Source organism: Ictidomys tridecemlineatus, chromosome 4 (assembly GCF_052094955.1).
Source record: "Ictidomys tridecemlineatus isolate mIctTri1 chromosome 4, mIctTri1.hap1, whole genome shotgun sequence".
Taxonomy (NCBI): domain Eukaryota; kingdom Metazoa; phylum Chordata; class Mammalia; order Rodentia; family Sciuridae; genus Ictidomys; species Ictidomys tridecemlineatus.
Window position 1 is genome coordinate 90,576,557 of NC_135480.1, and position 21,307 is coordinate 90,597,863.

The window sequence follows — 21,307 nt, forward strand, 5'->3', positions numbered from 1 at the left end:
TGTACTATCGTCTCTGCCATATCTTGCTCTTGGCCTTACTCCAAGCTGGCATTGGCTTGGATTGCTTGTTATATTTGTTTTTTTCATATTATAAACAAATATGGATGTCCTTTTTATTTAGAATGGATGAATGTTAACATTTGCCATGTTCCTTCAAATTGTTTTTTAGAGAAATAAAATATCCCTGATACAGATAAAGGCCCCTTTGCAATTCAGTGCAATTTCATCTTCCTCTTTCCCTCCCCAGAGACAGCCCCATCCTTGTGGCATTTGCCAATAAATAGATGGAATTGGAGAACATCATTCTAAGCGAAGTAAGCCAATTCAAAAAACAAAAAACAAAAACAACAACAACAAAAACAAACGCTGAATGTTTTCTCTAATATGTGGATACTAATCCCTAATAAGGCAGGGAAGAATAGCTTGTTAGATTTTGAGCAGCAAATCCACTTGGGTATCTTTCCTTCCAAATTCACAAGGGTTTAAAGGTGCTATGTGATGTTGTTAGTGGGAATGGCTTCTTTAGCAGGGATATCATGTCATACTCTAGATCCTAGAAGTCCAGGAACAGGTTGTATCTCTTTCTTAATGGCACTGAGTGCTTGAATGAGTATCCTAACATATCTAGGCTTTTGATAACTATGAATTTTTATGGAACTTTCTTATGATTTCTGGAATGCTAGTGTCATATCAGGGTTCCTAGGGGACCTGATACTTCCTCTTCACCAGCTTCTTTCTTCAAGGTATGCTCAACATTGTGGACTAGCATGGTACCCTGTGTGTTGGTAGGAACTGTACTCCTTATGCTAACAAGTAAAAAGGATATAAAAGTGATATCTGTTTTTGATAGCATTTTGATTTTTGGGATAGAGAAAAAGCATGTAATAGAATGCTAGCATATTGCAGGGGCTGGGAAATGTATTAGTTTGTTCTAGGAGAGAGACCACATCTGGAATATCTGATGGTGTATGGAAATCCAGTGTCATTCTGAAACGCCCATCCTGCTCTTCATTACCCAGACAGGCAAGTGAAATGGGGATGTGATAGATCTCAGCATCTCATCTTTCAAATCTTAGATGGTGGCTCTAATCTCATTGAGTCTGTGGATGAGATGTTACCTTTGGTTTATCATGTGGTAAGGAGGAAAGATTCCAGGGTGTCCACTGTCTCTTCTAATATAAACATCATTCTCTGGGGTTAGAGACCATCTGTGGAAATTTTGCCAGTAAGCCAATATTAATACAACTGTGCACTCATGAAATGCGCAATAATCAGGAAACATGTTTATGGCAGTCACTGTGCCTACTGTTTAATGGTTTGGGACCAAAAATCTCTCACTCAATACCTATAACTCCCATTCTGACCAATGGACCATCATGGCACTAGAATCCCTTAGGGATAATCATCCCTTTTCCCAGGAACCAACCATTAACTCTCAAACTTGCCAGTTTTCTTAGCCTTTATTTAAGTTGCTTGGGTCTAGTTTTGTCTCTGTTAAAGTTCAATCTCTGCCAACTAAAGAATGATCAATCTGTTTTTGCGAGATCACTATCTAGTGCAAAGAATTCTCCAGGGCTAGTAAACAGGGAGTGGTATTTATAGATGAAAGTGGAAAAATGACTTTAAATTGAAATTCCCAAAGACATACTATTGCCTGTCCTATCTGTCTGTCTATCTAGCCATCCATCATCTATCTAATTTTACCTCTTGAGCTTTCCTTCTTGCGAAGAGTTGAGAACTTCCCTAAAGACTAGAAATAAACGTAGTAGTTGGAGAGATTCAAGAGCCTGAAGCATGGTGCTGCAGCAGCCATTTCAGAAGATTGGGCAGCCCTCTTAGCTCCACCATTAAGTAAGTCCAGATTTCAGAAATGGGGCAAAATGGAGATTAGAAAAACAATAATCACCTTGTTCTCCATAGAAATTCCTTATTTTCTAATTGTGGTTGACTTAGAACTTTGCAGGTGTGCTCTCTCTATCTTTGTCTCTGTCTCTCTCATTACTCTATATAATATTGCTTCATACGCATATTAAGTGTATGTATATGCATGTGTTATGCTCGAATTCAGGACCCCCAAAAGACCACCAGAGACCAAGATCGATGTAAGCAGCAAAGAGGTGTTTATTGCAAGTAGCTCAGTCCTCCGTGCGCACACAGCAACTGGTGACGCTGAGAGGCCCCGAGCCCAGGGTTTGCCGCAGTTTTATACACTCTTTGGAGAAGGCAGGGACTTCACATACTTCATAGCATCTCTTAGCAAATCATCACACACCGCAGGAAAATCATAAAATAACTCTAAAACATGATTAGCACATTCACTGGCGGGAACAAGTTGGGTAAGGGTGATTGGTTAGTACAAGAGGGGGATTTGTTTGAACTGATTGGTTTAATCCATGAGGGGTGTACTGTAGAACTACATGGTTTCCCAACACGTTATCAACCACCATAAACTACTGGGAGGGTCATCTGGCATCCCAGGTATTTCCCTGTCTCATGCTGATTGGTGGCTGCTAGGGGGTTGCTGTGGGTCCCTACCTAGCCTGACTGAGTCAGCAGATCTCTCCTGTTATTTATAGATAAACAACTCAGCAGGGTGGGTATGTGCCTAGGAGTGCTCTGTGGGTCTTTCCAAGGACAAAGGTCATGCCCCTTCCTTGGACAGGCTTTGCTCTGAGGTAGAGGCTGGTTTTTCACATGTATATATACAGTGTGTGTATGTATATATGTGTATATATATGAATGTACTTAAAAATAGATATTCTTTCCTTCTTGTGCCTGAGTTTGGAGCCAGCAGTAAATCCTCTTTAAGAACCAGAATCCTATAGAAGAATAATTAAGAATTCAAAGCCTATTCTTTGTTGGACTCCTATTTAGTGAAATCCAGAAGAATTGATAAGTAAAGGAGATGATTTTGCTTAATGAAATCTATTTTTTTTTCAGGAGACTGATATTATAGCCCCTTTGGAGCATGCCTCTGACTGTCTAAAAATTTTACTGAGTCTTTATCTTGCTACATTCAATCAAATATGTATACAAATGCACGATTTTTTTTTCTTTTTTGGTCCTTGGAACCAATGCTTAAGGAGAAACTGGGTCTCAAGCAAGACAGGACATGCCCACCCCTTGTTGGTCTCCCCTGGGAGCATGACCTTGTTCCTCCATCCAGAGTGTTATCCTCCTAAGAAGCTGTGGTGAATGGGGTCCCAACTGCATCTTGAGATTTAAAAAGCTCCTTCAGTGTGATCAACAGCTCCTTGAGAGTCTTAGAAGAGGTAAGAACATAAACTTTTTTTTTGTCATTAGTCACTTTAAGTAATGATGCAGCTAGCTCAGCCCAAGGGTTTGGGAAAAGATCAAATGCCAACCTCCCCCAGGGTAGATCCAAGTAAGACAGCAGCAGAGCCATGCCTGCTGTTTACAAAGGCGCCTTCCCCATCTGTACCTGAGAGCTGTCCTTGGCTTCCTGTCAAGAACTTATAGGCTCATTTATCTGTCACAGTCCTCCCCAGAGATAGGAGCTTCCTCTCTTCTCAAAGTACCACAAATCACCAAAACATCAGAGGCAGCTCCTTCAGTGATGGCCCCTGATAGGGTCAGAGAGCCCTCCCTTGCTCTCAGGTATGCACTTCTCCCTTCTGTCTACTCAGCTCACAGGTCTTAATGCTGTCTAAGGCCTGTCTAGTGGGGACACAGGTGGGCAGTATGACCCTCTTCCCCAGACATCTGGGTGCCAGTGATGTCCAAAGTTAGTTCGAATAGCATGGTGCTACCACTTGGCCAGGCTAATGAGGCACGTGGTGAGAACAGGAAAAATATAGAGCATAAGAGAGTTCAGAGCTATGCATCCCCAGCTGATTCAGAGGCACTATAAGATGGAGTCCCAACCCACCTGAAGTTTTTCAGGATTCCTTTGCCAACTGATTGTGCTTCTGATGTATTATTGCATCATAATATCTTATTTTATAATCTTATTTCCTGATCACCGAAATCTCATTCTTATCACCAATTGTAGGAAATTAGTTTGAAAAATCTACAGGCTGATTCTTTATTATGACCATGAGGTGGCAGTAGCACCTGCAAGCTCCAGTGGATAAGCTGGCAAAGGGCTTGCTTGCACCAGGGGATCTCTCACAGCTGGAAATGGAGGCTATAGCTGGGGTTGATCCACAGAAGAGGAGAGGGTAAGGGAACTCGGGGGTCAGAGAGGGAGTTTATGTGTGAGGTAATGAAGGTGATGTCGTTCAGGTGATATAGGTAATATCCCTCAGCAGCAGGCAGCACGGCAAGTCCCTTCCTGGGACAGAGAGCTCTCCAGGGCAGCAGCAGGATAAGGTTTTTATGGCTTGGATTTTATCATCTCTGTTGGTTTTAGGCACTGGGTGAAGTTTCACAGGCTACGTAAGGCAGGCAGTCTCTAAATGGTTAACGCCTGTATGAGAGATGGTTTTGAAAATAGTTGGGAGTGTAAACATTTTGGTTTGGTGCCAATAGGCCTTTGAGCTAACTGGCATCACTCTGGAATAAAAAAAAATTAATAAAAAAACAACTTACGAGTCAATATAAAAAATCATATTTGGATCACACATAACAGTGCCTAGTTTATAGAATGTTTGTTGTAATCAAATATGAAGACACTTGCTCTGACAGTAACTGAGGGATAGTAAGGATGTAATAAAAACTCCTTTTTATTTTTTGATACTAATGTTTGAACCCAGAGGCACTTTACCACTGAGTCACATTCCCAGCCCTTTTAAAAATTCTTAAAGTTTTATTTTACTAAGTTGCTTCTGGCCTTGCTAAGTTACTGAGGCTGTCCTTGAACTTGTGATCCTCCTGCCTCAGCCTCTTGAGTCACTGGGATTACAGGAGTGACCACCACACACAGCTAATAAACATTACCATTCTTCTTATGATACAATACTCTGCCCATATGGAGTCTATAAAAGGGAGAGGGAAAGAGGGTACACACTACAACTGGATAAAAAGTAATCAGTTGTTCTTAATTATTCAAGGGCTACTAAGAAAGAGACAAAAAATGCATGCTGTTTAATGTTAGGATATCAGGTTTTTTTCTGCCTAGAAGCAATGTGGTTCTGGGTGAATATGTGCATTTTCTACCGTGAAGCAAAGTCAAAAATAGGAATTTTCTCTAGAAAATTAATTTCGTATTTCCTATGGGTTTTAGACCTGCTGAAAGATGGGTTTCTGTTCATTTGCTTTCAATCCTTTGTTAGTAAAAGTTGCTCAGAAAGGCCACCTAGCCCTATTTTGGTGGTTTCTCTATGAAGTATCAACTAAGCAGAATATTTGGCATGATATTGTAAAATAAGCAGACTTTATGACACCAAGCAAGTTTTGAACATAAAAGTAAAATTTCATGGCAAAAATAAATCTTAAGTATCAACAGTGTCCTGATGTGGCAGGAATACATGGTTGAGTTTACGTTGACTGCTCTATGCTGAAGATGAACGGCAGGAAAACCTTCCCCAACCACATTCATTGTTCAAAACAAGCACCAGGAGAAGATGGAACTAGTGCAGGAACATCTGACCACAACTGCTTGTGCTAAGAGCAAGAGGAACACCCTGTTTAGATTCATTTACATGATAAAAGACATATGCAGCTGGGAGACCTAACACAATTTTAGGCAAATTTTGGACCCTTACCAATTGGCACAGGACCACTGAGACATTGCAATGTAGCTTATTAATATGTTGCTTTCTAGCTCCCAAATGTATAAACTGTTGACCCCTTTGGTTTTCTTGCTATTTTGACTATGGAGCTACCAAAATCTTGTATAGCAATACAATACATGTGTATTAATACAATAAATAATTCTTATTAACCCCCTCTTTGTTATCCATGTTTAATTTCTAGCCTCTGTGAACACACTGATCTGGTGACACTGTTGCTTAAGAAGTTTGCTGTCTGGAGTTTTAAAACTTACCTTCAGAAAGAGATTTCGTGGGAATTCAAACAAAGTTATTTCTAATCCTTTGAATCTCTGTGCTTCTATATTAATTACTGGACCACCCAAGTATTTGTTTTTTGTAAGTTATCAGATAGCAATGTGTGACACTTGTCCTAGCCCCTAACATACAAATGTTTCTAGTCTTCTTACAGATATTACTATAATCTTTTTTGATGACTCCCTTTAATACTCATATCCAATCTGCATTTTCCAACTTACTTCAATCAGACTTTCTGTCCTTCTGCTATAACCTGGTTCTGTGGCCACCTTGGAGATGAACAAATTCCCAGTAAAGTTTTGGACTTGGTAGTTTCCCTGGAAGGCCACATGGTATCTAAGACCAACACACACCTGCAAGAGTCTTTTCCCCTGGAAAGAGGTCAAATTTAAAGACATGGGACATGGTTTAAATCAAGGTCACCATCATTTAACCTTTCTAAGCCTTGGTTTCCTTATCTGTAAGATTAAAATTATAATGATAGAACAGTATCTTGAACATAGTATAATATATGCTAGCTTCTGTATCTCCATAAGTGCTGTTAGTTGCAAACAAAGAATATATTCTGTCTTCACAAATTTTTTAAAAAAAGGATTTTAAGGATATTCAGTAATTATGGAATAAAATGAAAGTTTAAAGAAATAGGTTGAAGCTAAGCTGAGCTTTCATAATTTATGCCCAGTACCACATCCCTGAACACTTATGATGATGAAATTGCCCTGCATTGCTGCTAGTACCTGTTCCCTGCATGTGAGAACTTGATTTTGCTGCAATTGTAGACACATCAACTTTTCTGCTCCTCAAAGCAGTTTCCCTGGGCTGCCACCAGTGTCAGCAAAATGATGTCTGAAGCAGAGTCTCTTTCTTTCTTTAGGTTACTCATTTCCAAATTGAGGTTCTGTATAGATATTTATGATAGGCAGGAAATAAGCCCCATGACCTCATTCTGTGAGGATATTAAGGATAAAAATGTTTTGGATTCTATTTTAAGAAGGTAGGTAGTTCAGAGTGGCTATTACCAAAATGTATGAAGGGTAGACAAAAGATACTAGGTTCTTTCATACTGTGTTTCCTTAGTTCTAATAATAGCAACATGATCTCTTTTAAAAGCTACTAAATACCGAGCAATGGATTAAGTGAAACTACAATTATTCCTTCTATGCAGATGAACAAATAGAGTCATAATGGGATTAAATAGTTTGCCTTTGGTTGGTAAGTGGCAGAGCTAGAATTTGGATTTCTAAAATCTGACTCCAAACTCTGGGTGAGAGATATCATTATATAATTCCACCTCAAAAATCTAAACTCTTGCCAGATGTGGTGGTGCACTCCTGTAATCCCAGTGGCTTGGGAAGCTGAGGCAAGAGGTTAGAAAGTTCAAAGGCAGCCTCTGCAACTTAGCAGGGCCCTGAGCAACTTAGCAAGACTTTGTCTCAAAAAGGGCTGGGGATGTGGCACAGTGGTTAAGCATCCCTAGGTTCAATTCTTGGTACAAAATAAACAAATAAACCAACAAACAACAACCAAACTGACCTCTTCCATGATGTGTAAACCATGTTTCCTTTCTTAAATTTTTCTCTAAGAGCTGCTAAGTGTCATGGCTTATCAACCTTCCGCTAATGCATTTTAGTCAAAGCCAAGCTCACCCAGTAGCTCTGCCAGCCCCATTACTCTGCAGAAGAGAAGATAAAAAGTGGGTGGGTTTGGGAAATGGGTCAGATAAGCACCCAGACTTATCTGGGCCCTAGTAGCTAAAGGTGTGAAGAAAACCACTTTGGTGTCAAGAGAATTCAATTTGAGATGCTTTACCAGAGAAGAATACAGACAGCATTTTTATATTTCTGCATTTATTTTTTCATGGAGCTGTGCAGTGTGTGGAACATGTGCAATGGATGAAGTGCAGGGGGAGAGGAAGGCAAGCTGCAGTCATTCTGCTTTGATTCCTAATTCTGGTTCCATTACTTGCTTTCTCTCTTCTGAGCCTCAGTTTTCTGGTATGTAGAAAGAACCTAATTTTAGCAGTTATGGTGATGTGGTACACAGTGTATTATTTTGATCTCCTCACTCCCCCACGTTGGCCTGTTCCCTGGAAGAGCTGACCTGCTGCTATGATCTGAATGATCATAGGTTGAAAGCTGACCCCCTAGGTGATGGTGTTAGGAAGAGGGGTCTGTGAAGAGATAATGGGATCAATGCCCTTATAAAATAGATCCAAGGGAGCTCATTCATCTCTTCCACCATGTGAAGACTCAACAAAGTCACCATTGGTGAACCAGAAAGTGCACCCTCACCAGACACTGATTCTACTGTTGCTTGATCTTGAATGTTCCAGAATCTAGAACTGTGAGAAATGAATTTATGTTGTGTATAAGCCACCTAGTCTATAGTGCTTTTTTACAACAGCACTGAGACACCTGTCAACACTACTGAAAACTCAGGAATGCAGGGGTGGGAGTGAAGGGGAGTGAGGGGAGGAGGGAAATTAAAAAAAAAAAAAAAGGTATTTTGTGAAACTTGCAAGCTCCTTGCTGGGTAGGTTCAGCCCTGGAGAACATTTCTAGACAGACCCTGTGGAATCTGAACTTCAGAGCTGTTCATTCAGGAGAAGGATGGCAAACAGTTTACCACCTGATTTCTCTACTACTGTCACTTACTGGTTGAAGTTGGCCCTAGGAGTCTGCCCCATATGGCAAGAATGTGTGATATTGTCCTTCTAGTTAGCTCCTGGAGAAGCTCAGGTGGAACTTGCCCCCCCCACCCCAAATCCTGGGTTTCTGTAATGTTTGTACAACTCTGTTGAATATATTAAAATCCACTGAATTATGAGCTTTTAGTAATTGAATTATAGAATATGAATTATATCTCAATAAAGCTTATCTTTAAAAAAAGAAGAAGAAGAAGAAAGAAAATTCTGGGTTTTCTCCCTTGATGGACATTTGAGAGATAATGCCAAAGCACAACTCCCACCTCTGAAGTGGGGTTGGTGTAAAGAAACAGTGATGGTGGGAGGTGGGGTGACATTCACATTGATAGTCTGGCTTAATAATCACAGGAAACATTTGAACCATTATTGGAATACTCTGAAAGGAAAGTGGGGTGCTTGGCTAGGGCCCAAAAGGCTACGTGTGGTGCACACTGGGTCAAATACACTGTATCTGAGGGGGTGGAATTATCCATTGTAGGAGTCGTGGTGGAAAGTGGTACTGACTTCCACCATTGAAGGAGAAAACCCTTCATTAGAATTTCCTGCTGTTAGGACAGCAAAGTTATATTCTAGGCTGAGCCATACTTAATCAGATACTTCCACTCTGGATTTTGACCCGGGAACTAGTGGGGACAAGAAACAGGGACCATTCAAAATCTCTTCTGGTAAAAAAGAGGCAACAGGAAAAGTTACATCAGTATCTGGAGATTTTAACACCAAATATGCAGTATCAGTAATATTAAGACACACTTGCCCATCTGTGCCCAGGGGTGGAAGGATCTTCATGGCATAAACAAATTTTGCTTTGCAATTTTAGATGCTATTTCTAACTTAGTTCTATATTATAGGTCTAGTTCTTCCAGGAGATTTTGTTAGCCTCCTGTATCATCTAAAATAATGTAAAATTTAAGTTAGCCAAGATTCTTCTATCAAAGAAGTTTGATATACATATATATATATATATATATATATATATATATATATATATATATATATAATTAATTTTTTAAATATTAGACATTTTCTCCCATTTGCTCTATTCCACATTCAGGCATCTATGTTATTGTATACCTCTCTTCTGGGGAAAACTATGATAGGATCAAAATAAAGAAGAACATAAAAAGGACAATTTCTGGCCTCCAAAGGCTGGTGACCTTTTGGAAGGTAACTACAAAATTCCAGCAGAAAAAATATTTGGAAGAAGTGTCTTGAGAAAGAGAGAGTTGAATTTATCTTTCTTTCATGCTGCTAGTCAGGAAAATTATTTCCCCAGGGTAGGGAAAGGAAGGAAAACCTCAAACCATCTGACACTATAATTCTGTCATTCCCAGAGAATAGGGTCTCAATGCAGATATTAACTTGAGATATACAGGAAAAATAAAGACTTATATGTACTGGAGTTTGTGGCCTGAAATTTATTTATGTTACTTGTATAACAACAAAATGAATCACAAAAATTTCCATCAAACCTAGGATGAAGTTAGCAAAAAAAAAAAAAAAGTGTGCTCAGTGAATATGCAGATTTATTTTACCCACCTTTACTTAAAAATGTAAAAAAAATGGATGCTCTTCTCTGGCTAGGTAGCAAAAGTAATGCTAGGAACAGTGGGCAGCCCTGTGTTCTGTTTAGGGAGAAGAGCCTCTGTGCAGCTCAAGAGTCTCATGCAGTCTCTCAATCTCACTAAGTACATTCAATCAATAATGTGCTTGGTTGAGGGAGAAAAACAACAGCACTCTGATGAACACCCCATCCTTGTTGTCTCATGAATTCATGCTAGATAATCAACAGGCATCTGCTGCTGCAGCCAGTTTCACATTCATGCTAATCTGAAGTTAAGTGTTAATGAAGCCCTTGGAGTAAAGCTTATAAAATCGTCCTGGGGATTCATTCATTCTCTGAGGAGATGCACAGTCTGACCCTCAACACGTGTGGTTCAGAAAAATATGTGTTTCTGAGTGGGGGAGGAGAAGTCCTGTTTACCTCCTTATTGATGGCTTGATTTTATACTCAAATACTTATTTAGAGAAACCTGTCATGGTACTGTTTATAATTACAAAGTTCACATATTTCATATTTTCAAATGTTTCATTGAGCAAAAATGCATAGGAATAGATACAAAGATAAACTAAATATGTCAAATGATAGTTTTTGATGATAAGTAGAAGACATATGGACATTTGTTATACTATCTATTCAAATTTGAAATGATTACTATATTTAAGACTTTTTAGGAGTATTTGTTTAAAGTAAGAGTTTGTGTGAAACTGAACAGAATTATCTTGAAATTTAGCATTACAAGCTTTCTGATACTTTTTGTTTTTTTGATATCATTAGGAGACTTAACTTTTCACTAGATGTGGATCAATAGTACTATCAATGTCTTGATATTTGCTACATTTAGACACTGTGCTAGGAACTCCTACACATGTTTTATTTCCTCAAGTACCAAATCATACCAATCAGAACCTCTATGAACTCCAAGAGATGTGTGGTGCTAGCCCATTTTAAATGGAAGTTCATATCCAATGTAGTCCAAGTAAAATGGCAGAGCCAATAATAAGGCTGTTGGACTCCAAAGCTAGTATGCTATGCGCCTAGTGATCATTATATATCATGTTAGCAGAACAAGAATATCTCAGTACATGTCTTACTACAAATATAATACCCAACAGAGCCACACAATGACTATAATAGGCAGGGTGTGGGAGAGCTCTAAAAGTGTTGGTGGAAGGGCTGTTAGACAGAGGGGCAGCAATATAGAAATATATATATTTCTATATGCACACACATATATTTCTCATACACACACACACACCAGTTTTCTGCTTCTCTAATTTGGTCCCGACTACTTTATATATGTTGTTGTTCCTATCAGTTCTTGAAGAAAAATGAGAAAGACAAACATAAATATAGTGAAATCATGTGCCTGGTTCTAGATGAGTGAAATTCTTAATATTTCAAATGGCCTCATAAGGTGCTTTCTTGGAGATGAAAGGTCCAGACAAACTTAGCACAGAAGTGATATATTTTTACATTTTTATCTTTGGAACATCACTAATGACTCTGAAAAACATATTAGCTGTCTTCTTTAACTTAGAGCTTCTTGATTTTGGCATTGAGTGAAGGAGTTGTTTCTCACTTTACCTAACGCAGTGTAACAGGGAGGATCAATAGTCAACAAAAAATGTTATATTTGTCTTTTAGTTTAATTCAATTTTGCAATTTTAACAAATTTATATAAAGACAAATGAAAGTAGATACCTCTCATCTTGCATAAAAATTAACTCACAGTAGATCAAAGACCTAGGAATTAGAACAGAAACATTGCAACTGTTAGAAGAAAACACAGGTTCAATACTCCAACATATTGGTACAGGCATTGACTTCCTTAATAAGACTCTTCAAGATCAACAAATAAAATCAAGAATCAATAAGTGGGATGGTTTCAAATTAAAAAGCTTCTGCACAAAAAAGGAAACAAACATGTCAAGAGAGAGCCTACAACATGGGAGAAACATCTTTGTCAGTTACTCTTCCAACAAGAGATTAATATCCAAACTATACATAGAAGTCAAAAAAAAAAAAACCCATAACACCCCCAAACACCAAATAACCCAATCAATAAGTAGGCAAATGAACTAAACAGACATTTCTCAAAAGAATACATTTGCAAACCGTCAAATGTTCAACATCCTTAGCAATCAGAGAAACACAAAACAAAAACTACACTGAGAGTTCATCCCCCTCCAGTTCAATGGCAATCATCAAGAACACAATAACAGGGGTTGGAGTTGTGGCTCAGTGATGTACCACTTGCCTGGCATGTGAGAGGCACTGTGTTCGATTCTCAGCACCACATATAAATAAATGAATAAAATAAAGGTCCATAAGCATCTAATTTTTTTTTAAAAAAAGAGCACAATAACAAATGCTGGTGAGGATGTGGAGGACAAGGTACACTCATACATTGTTGGTAGAACTTCAAATTAGTATAAACACTCTGAAATCAGTATGAGGATTCCTTAAAAGACTAGGAATGAAAATACCATACAATCCAGCTATTCCACTCCTTAGTATTTATTCAGAAGAACTAAAACCAGCATACTACAGTGGTAGATACATATTGATGAAATGCTATTTGGGATGACAAGTCAGTGGATTAAGCATTTTATAAGCTTTAGGACTGTGGCACTGACTGGTCCAGAGGGCAGAAAAGAAATCCATACCTAACAAAAAGCTATTCTTTTCCTGAGAGGATGAACTACTAGCATTTCCAAGCATGGAATGGGCAATGAAGTGACTAATTGGCATCTTTAAGGAATGGAGCCATGCTAAGAACTCTTGGTTGATGTCTCTTGCTTACAGGTTGAAACTCAGGCAGCTACAGAAAGCAGATAGATTGAGTTAGCAGAAGTTCATGCTGTGGAGTCCATATGTGATACCCATCTTGGTTGCCACGGCCACTTCTTCTTGTGTTTGCTGTGCCAGCCATAGTGTGGCCAATGATAGAGGCTGTTGGACATCAGCTGGCTAAAACTGATTGTCTACTTAGTTATTATGTGACTCTTCCATCGTCAATACTCAACAGATATTAATGTAGGGTATAAAGACCTTTATATTTTCTAGTATGTCTAGTTCTATATGTCCATTCACATGTGTCTACCTCAGACCTTCATGTCCCATATCTAGATTCTGTTTCCTTTTCAATCCCTTACCAGCAGGAAGATATTTGCTGGTGTTAATGAGTACATATTCTAGCTGTGAACCATTTCTCCTTCTACACAAAGTAGATGACCAGATACACCACTGAAGGCTTTACCCAGTAGGATAATTTTCTTCACCACTGCCTTTTGAATCCACTTGAGTGAAGCTCTAATATGAATCTGTATATCCATATATCTGTAAGCCAGTTTTATACATTTTGCTGTTTCATCTATTGCTTATCTAGGATGCCCCACATATTCATAGGAATGAGCTGAGAGAGCAGTGCTGAAGTAGTGATGGGTGTTATGGGGGTATGCACCACTGCTGGTGTTCTTGCTCAATCTTAGATAGACCTTTTCCACATTAAGGTTGATTTAGGGTTTGCTCAACATTTGTACATTGGACAGCGTGACAGGATCCAGTTTAGGGTAGTTAATTTTAGCCACATGGTCACCTGGTCTTCCATAGTCAGGTGTTTTACTACTACCAGGCCACTGGAAGTACTGGGCTTCATGGATATTTTTGGTTTCTTGGATATTTTTGGCTTCTAGAGGCAGCCTGGTATTGAAAAATTGGTGGGAAACTCCCACAGAAGGGTCACAGAATAGACATCTGGAGCTTTGGAGCAAATCCGTGACACTCATGGAAAAGACTTATAAACATTTTGTGAAATAGCTTGTGTGCTTAGGAACTCCAGGACATTTTGAATAGCAGATGCAATAAGGAACATTCTTGACTTATTATTGATCTCAAAAGGAAAGTGTTCATGTTTCACCATTACTCATGTATCTTTCAGGTTTGTGTAAAAAAAAAAAAAAGAAAAAAATATATATGGCAAAATTGGATTGAACTCAGGGACACTCAACCACTGAGCCACATCCCCGGCCCTATTTTGTACTTTATTTAGAGACAGGGTCTCACTGAGTTGCTTAGTGCCTTGCTTTTGCTGAGGCTTCCTGTGAACATGCAATCTTCCTGCCTCAGCCTCCCAAGCTGCTGGGATTATAAGTGTGTGCCACCACACTGGGCTCTTCATCATTTAAAAGTAGTTCCTCTGGTTCTTCATTTCTAAGAGATTAAAAAAAAATCATCAATCAGCCTTGCTGCTCTGTGTTCTCATCTTTCTGCTCTGCTATTGCTGTGTTGCCATGCTGATATCTTCTTAAACCTGCAGTCTCAAAAATGTGAAGATTATGCTTGGAACAGGAAACAATAAAGTGCAAAATCATATAAGATAGAGGAAGAAAAGGTTGAAAGAAAAAGAGAGAATGGCACTGAAGACATAAAAGAGGAGAATGAGTCTATGAGAATGATTAGTATTTGCTTCAAAAGGTAAAAAAAAAAAAAAAAAAAAAGCCGCTGGGAAATAGGAGGAAAAATGAAATGGGTATGTGTGGAAGTTTATCTATCATAGGAAAATAGACAAGGCTTATCAATCAGATTCTTTTGCCAATTTCCTTATGTAACTGTGATGCATGGCTCCCCCCATAGATACATCATCTCACCGAGGGAGGCATTTTTCACAGAAAAACAGTGAAAACTTGGAGGGAGATCACTCTTCAGTCCCTGAGAAGGAGGTGGGAGCTACTCTCTGTCTCGTTGTGACTTGTGCTTTTCACGTTTAATATAAAGAGCAGTTCAAATAAAAAAAAATAAACAACTTTGAATGTTAACTCCTCCCATCGAAATATTATGAGAAAGGAATGCTTTTCTTTGAGAGTCTCCAGGGGAATCTGGGAGCCCTACCTACACCCAGATACCCAGACTCTCAGGGAGAATCCCTTTCCTCGTCTTTTCCCGCTTCTAGAGACAACCTGCATTTCTCAGCCCTTGGCCCCTTTTCCTCCTCAAAGGGGAGGAAAATCAAAAAGGAAAACTTGCAGATGGTTGTAGAGAAAGCGGGAGAATACAGGGGTGAGGTTCAGGCCAATGATAGGTCAAATAGAAAGATACTACCAAAGAAACACACTTAGGAGAAGACAAATGGTAGCACCGGGAGGAAGAAAGATCTTTAAGGAATTGTCCGGGAATCGATCTAGGAGAAAGGAGTGCCACATAGAACGTCTAATACAAATGCACTTAATAAAGGTCAAGGCCAAAATCCAGGGCAGGAGAGAGACAGTGCTTCACAAGAGAATATCTTAGGCCAGAGGGAACAGCAAGGCATACTCTCTGCATGAGCCCAAATGAAAAGGGACAGAACTAGCTGAACAGGCTTATGTAGGACAGAGATGGAACAGATAAAGTAAAGTAGAAAAACTATGGACCAAAGAGTAAGGACAGAATGAGGATCAGCAATATTCCATTTTGGAAATCTGGACTCTCTGGAAGAGGAGAAACACAACATTCTACAAATGTACCAAAAAAAAAAAAAAATCACACAGATCAAAAATATAAAATACATAAAAATTATGGCAAATTGAAGTGACAACTGTAACAATTTGCTAATAAGAAACAGATTTTCAATTATTTATGAAAAGTTAGTTGATATCAAATCCTTAAAAAATTCTGAAAGGGGGACCTCTGAAACAGGGTTTGTAATTTAGCAAACATTTACTGAGGTTCTACAGTAGGTCTGACTCTGTTGTGAGTATATGGCAATGAGCATGACTGCGTCCCTGACAGGGAAGTCAGGGACAAAAGCGCTTCAGGACAATACAATGTCTCATACTCGGAGAGGAAGTGTAGAGCTTTCTATGGCTGTTTTAATAAATTACTAGAAATGTAGTGACTTAAAACAGCACAAATCAATTGTCTTACTGTTCACAAGTCTGGAATGGGTATCTGAGTGTAGGTAGGCCTTTCAGGTTCCCCTGGAGGTTCTCAGGGAGAATCCCTTTCTTAATCTTTTCCCGCTTCTAGAGACAACCTGCATTTCTCAGCCCTTGGCCCCTTTTCCTCCTCAAAGCCAGCAATGGCTTGTTGACTCTTCCTCACGCTGCATTACTCTGACAGTGGCTGTCCTGCCTTCCAGTTCTATGAATAAGGACCTCTGGGCCTACCTCTTGCCTTCCTCTTTCATTTGTGAGAATTCATCAGTGGCCCTTAGTCTCTAATCCAGGACAGTAGCTTTGTCATATGGTCAGTCTGCACCCCTAATTTATACTTGACATGTAAAAGGACATATTCCATGGGTCTGGGGATTAGACAAAGACATCTTTGGGGGCCATTACTACCTACCTTCCTCTAATCTATTTATAGGACACAATGAAGGTTGTTATTTATTCACCCAAGTTATTGAACATCTACTCAACACCTGACATATTCCATCACTTCATTCTATACACATTGAGAGTTTAAAAGAAGATTTTTATATAAGGAAAGGATACAGTCAGTTGTGCATTGCAGAAATAAATTTTGGCTTCAATGTATAGAATAGATTAATGGCAAAGACTGGTGACACAGCAGCCAGTTATGAAGCTATTACAATCTCACAGGCAAAAGATGAAGACACCAAGCTAAAACAAGAACAATCTAAAATATAGAAAGAAAGTAAAATTAAGTTCAGTTTTGCACATCTGAAGGCCTGTGGAGTTTGACATATGTATGGAATATCTAGTCAACAGATACTTTATTCATGCATTTGGACTAGAAATGTCATTTTGCTTTACATTGATTTCTAACAGAGAAGAAAGATGGAGAGTACAACTGGGTACACTTCTTAGATTTCCCAAGGGCACAGTAGGGAGAAACTTCCCCCTACCATATGCAAAGTTACCATATTGTATCCAAATATGTTTTCATGCATGTGTCTTCCCCTGGGTTTTGAGGGTTTTTTTTTTTATTTATCTTGGCATTTTTCATTATACAGCATATCTTACAACCCAGAGTAGTTTTCTAGAAAACATTTTGAATAAGAGAATAAATATAATGTAGTAGGCTCTGCCCAGTTTACCCACACTTTCAAGAAGGGATTGACAATTTGGCATACAATTAAAATTTAAAAAATGATAAAATATCCTGAGACAGGAAATATTACAGGAAAGTTGGGATCGAGTACTTTCATTATTAGCTTCTTTTGGAGCTTCTTCAAAAAGAAAGGAGAAACATCTTTTATTTGTTTCATGAAAATGCCTTGAGTATTTTCTCATTGGGTGTCTCATTGGGTCAAAACTCAAATTCTGTCTGTGTTCTAATGTTTACCTGGAAATTAGAGAAGATTAGAGGTTTGTAAGTCAGTGCAGAATTTGGACTCTTAGGAGAAATCAGTATTTGGAATATAAGATGGTCCTGTAAGTAGGTTAAGTGGATTAAACAGCTGTTTGTGGAATAAGATGAATATAATCATTGAATTAAATTCATCTGGCATGTAGTTATTTCCTCAAATATATTAAAAACAGGTCAGGACTAGATGATGGGAAGTTAGAGTTTTTTGAATTTATATTTTCTGAAATAGCTATGGAGAAATTGTTATTTCAAGATAAAAGTTACAGAGTTTCTGTGTATCCTGTGGGACTCTCCCACTAGTTTAGCTGTGGCAGAATTTTTCTGAGAAATATAAAATTACCTCTGAGACCATGTTTCCTTTGACCTTTGGTATGTGTGAGATGAGGCAGTTTGCTGTCCTTCTGAATGTCATTTCATAAGTACTTGTCTCAGGAGGTTTCTCAAAGAGGCCAATGGTATGGTCGCTGATATGCAGACTGACTCTGAAGGACCCCCCTCCTTAGATGGAAAGCTCTCCACGTACTTGGTTTGTCAGGAGAATAATGATCATGGCTCAAAGTGTCACCATTACTGACTGCTACCTCTCCAGGAGAATCAATCTGATTAGTCATTCGAGTCAACTTATTTATCCAAAAAGTCAGTTTATTAGACTGGTGATATGATTGATCTAGCAACCCAGCTAGGCCCAGCTAGGTTGTTGAATGAGTCTCCATACCTTTCATTTATTTACTTCACCTATACAAATATAGTCCTAGTTTTACTCCAGGGAGAAGAAAGCAAAGAGAATGCTTCTTATGGTATTTTCAACCTTTTAATTTCTGTTTCTAAAATAAAATAAAGTCTAGAATGTTCTGAAGATACGCTTTAACTCTTCTTTTTCAATCTTCTACCAATCAGCAGAGGGGCCTAAATAATTCAGTGTACATTGGGAAGATGTGAGGAATCATTATCTTTTGGTTTATGTTTTATGTCTTTTTTTTTTTTTTGCATAGAAATCCATGCCCCTTCTGGTCTTCTGTGTCTTCATAGTATTTCAGTTTCTATAGAAGACTCTGGAACCTATGCCGTTTGGGAAGGTTATGTGGAAGAAGGTTATGTGTAATTCAGAATAAGAATAGTTATGTGTGCATAAATTCAATGTAAGTTAATTTAGAAAACATTTACTAAGTGGTAACCGTATGTCAGGTGTTCTGCTGTACCTGGAGATACATAGATGAATATGATTCCAACTTCTAAGATTTTAAAGTTTGGTAGGAAAGTCAAGCAAATAAAGTAGCAACGCAATGATAGATAAACTACTCAGAAGTACCATACATAGCTCCATAAGTGTTTTAGTCAGCTTTTTGCCACTGTGACTAAAGAACCCATCCAGAACAATTATAAAGGAGGAAAAGTTTATTTGAGGGCTTATAGTTTCAGAGGTCTCAATCCATAGAACTCCAGCTCCTTTCATCAGAGCTCCAGATGAGGCTGAACATCGTGGAGGAAAAGTGTGGCTGAGAGAAGCAGCTCATATGATAATCAGTCAGCAGAGAGAGAGGTTCTCACTTGCCAGATATAAATACATACCCCAAAGCCACGCCCCCAATTTCTACATCCTCCAGCCACACCCTATCAATTCAGTTACCACTCATTTAATCCATATCAGGGGATTCATTCACTGATTGGGTTAAGACTCTCACCACCCAATCATTTCGCCACTGAACCTTCTTGCATTGTCTCACATTTGAGCTTTTGGGGAACATCTCACATCCAAACCATAACAATAGGAGTGTGACCTATTAAAAAGTAATACCTAGTTTAGAAATCCAATTAGATCTGACCAATGATGGAATGTTTTTCTCTGTAAGAAACTTGACTTCCTAATATTAGTGATCTACAAACTGAGATTAAATTAGAGTTGTTTAAAGCTAGTGTGTGGGTTATGGTCTTTGAAAATATGAAATCCAAGGATTATTTCATTGCCAGTGTAGGGCTTAAATATTATGCAGTAAATCTCTGTATAAATTCAATGGCACCTTTTGTGAGGTTGAATTCCTCACCAATGATAGATACTCCCAGTCTAATTCCCCACTCTGAGTTAGAATACCGCTGTGGTGGTTCCCACTGAAGACAGCATTAATGCCTGACCATTCTACTGCTGTTATCTCAGCTCTCCTTCCACTGCAAGGGAGCCTCAGTGACTCAAGTTCATCACAAGCACTCTCTTCTAGAAATAGCTTCCATTGACATCTTCAAAATGATTCTCCCACACTATGTTCAGGATTTTCATTCTATTCTAGCTGATCTGCATCTGAACCATCAGGAATGTTCCATGTGAGCCTTAAAATTCAAACCAGACCTCTAGATGCTTTATTTATTTATTTTTTCAAATATAGGATATTGCTTTGAGATAGAGGTGTTTGCAAAGAGCAGTTACATGTATTGGTCAAAGAGCTCATAAATAGGTCTCTAAGTTTTCTGTGGTTGATAAGAAGGTACAAATCTTTCTTCATCTCTGTTTGCTCCCAAGTCTCTTGCTGATTTTAACTCAGGTTGGCAAAGGAGAGGCACAAACTAGATTTTCTTCCAAGGACTCTTGTAATAGTCCTAAGATGCCGCAGAACAGGAAAGGCACTGGCACAGCAGTTTCTGTGAGGCAGGCTTTGGGAGGACGGTAGTCTGCATTCATGCCTCCATCAAACATTGACAGAAATCTCTATGCACCACACTCTACTAATCCCCAGTCAGATGAAGGTAAATAAAACAGAGTTCCTGGTGCCTAATATTTTAGTCTATGGAGAGTCAGACTCCTCTATTTCCTAGAGACTGAAAAATAGAAACAGGCTGGTGCATTTCAGTGCCAGGTATAGTTAGACACAAAATGATGATGCAACTCAGGATGGGAAGGGGAAAATTAGCACAGTAAAATCAGAACATTATTTCATGAGAAATATAAAGATTTTTAAATAGAAAGAATGTTACTCCTCATGCAGAGGTATGGTTTCCTTTTATAGAATGTAAAATCACATCATGTAAGACATTCTGTTTTATCAAACTTGTCACAGCATTTTTAAGGATTTGTAAAAGTTGTACTTCACCTGTAGTTATTTTCAGTTTTCCTATTCCTAATGTTGCTTACTTATTTGCATCTTTTTCTCTTGATGTATTTTTTAATATTTATTTTTTAGTTGTAGCTGGATACAATACCTTTGTTTTATTTATTTATATGTAGTGCTGAGGATTGAACCCAGAGCCTCACACGTGCTAGGTGAGTGCTCTACTACTGAGCCACAACCCCAGTCAAGCCCTTGATCCATTTTACCAGAGATTTACGTACGTTATTTGGCTTCTTAAAGAGCCAGTTTTCGATTTTGTTAACCATTTCTATTGTTTTTGTTTATTTTTAATTCTTTATTTTTCCTCTTTGAATTTTATCCTTGTTACATTCTTTGGTTTTCTCGAGTGTATGTCAATATTTCCCTTCATATTGAATGAAAACCTAGATTGTTTATTTTCAATCTTTCTTGCTTTCTAATAAATATCTTTATGGCTATAAGTACCATTTTAGTTGCATCTCACAGCATTGACACATAGTAATTTTATTGTCATTCTCTTCTAAGTCTTTTGCAATTTTCTATTTTGATTTCCTTTATAAATATATGACTTATATAGCAGTATTTTTGTGGTTTGTAAATGTATCTAGAATTTGGAGGAGTCTTGACTTCAGTGGGAGCTGGCTGGGTTTCTGACTTGTCATTTTGTACTCTTTTTTCTTTCTTT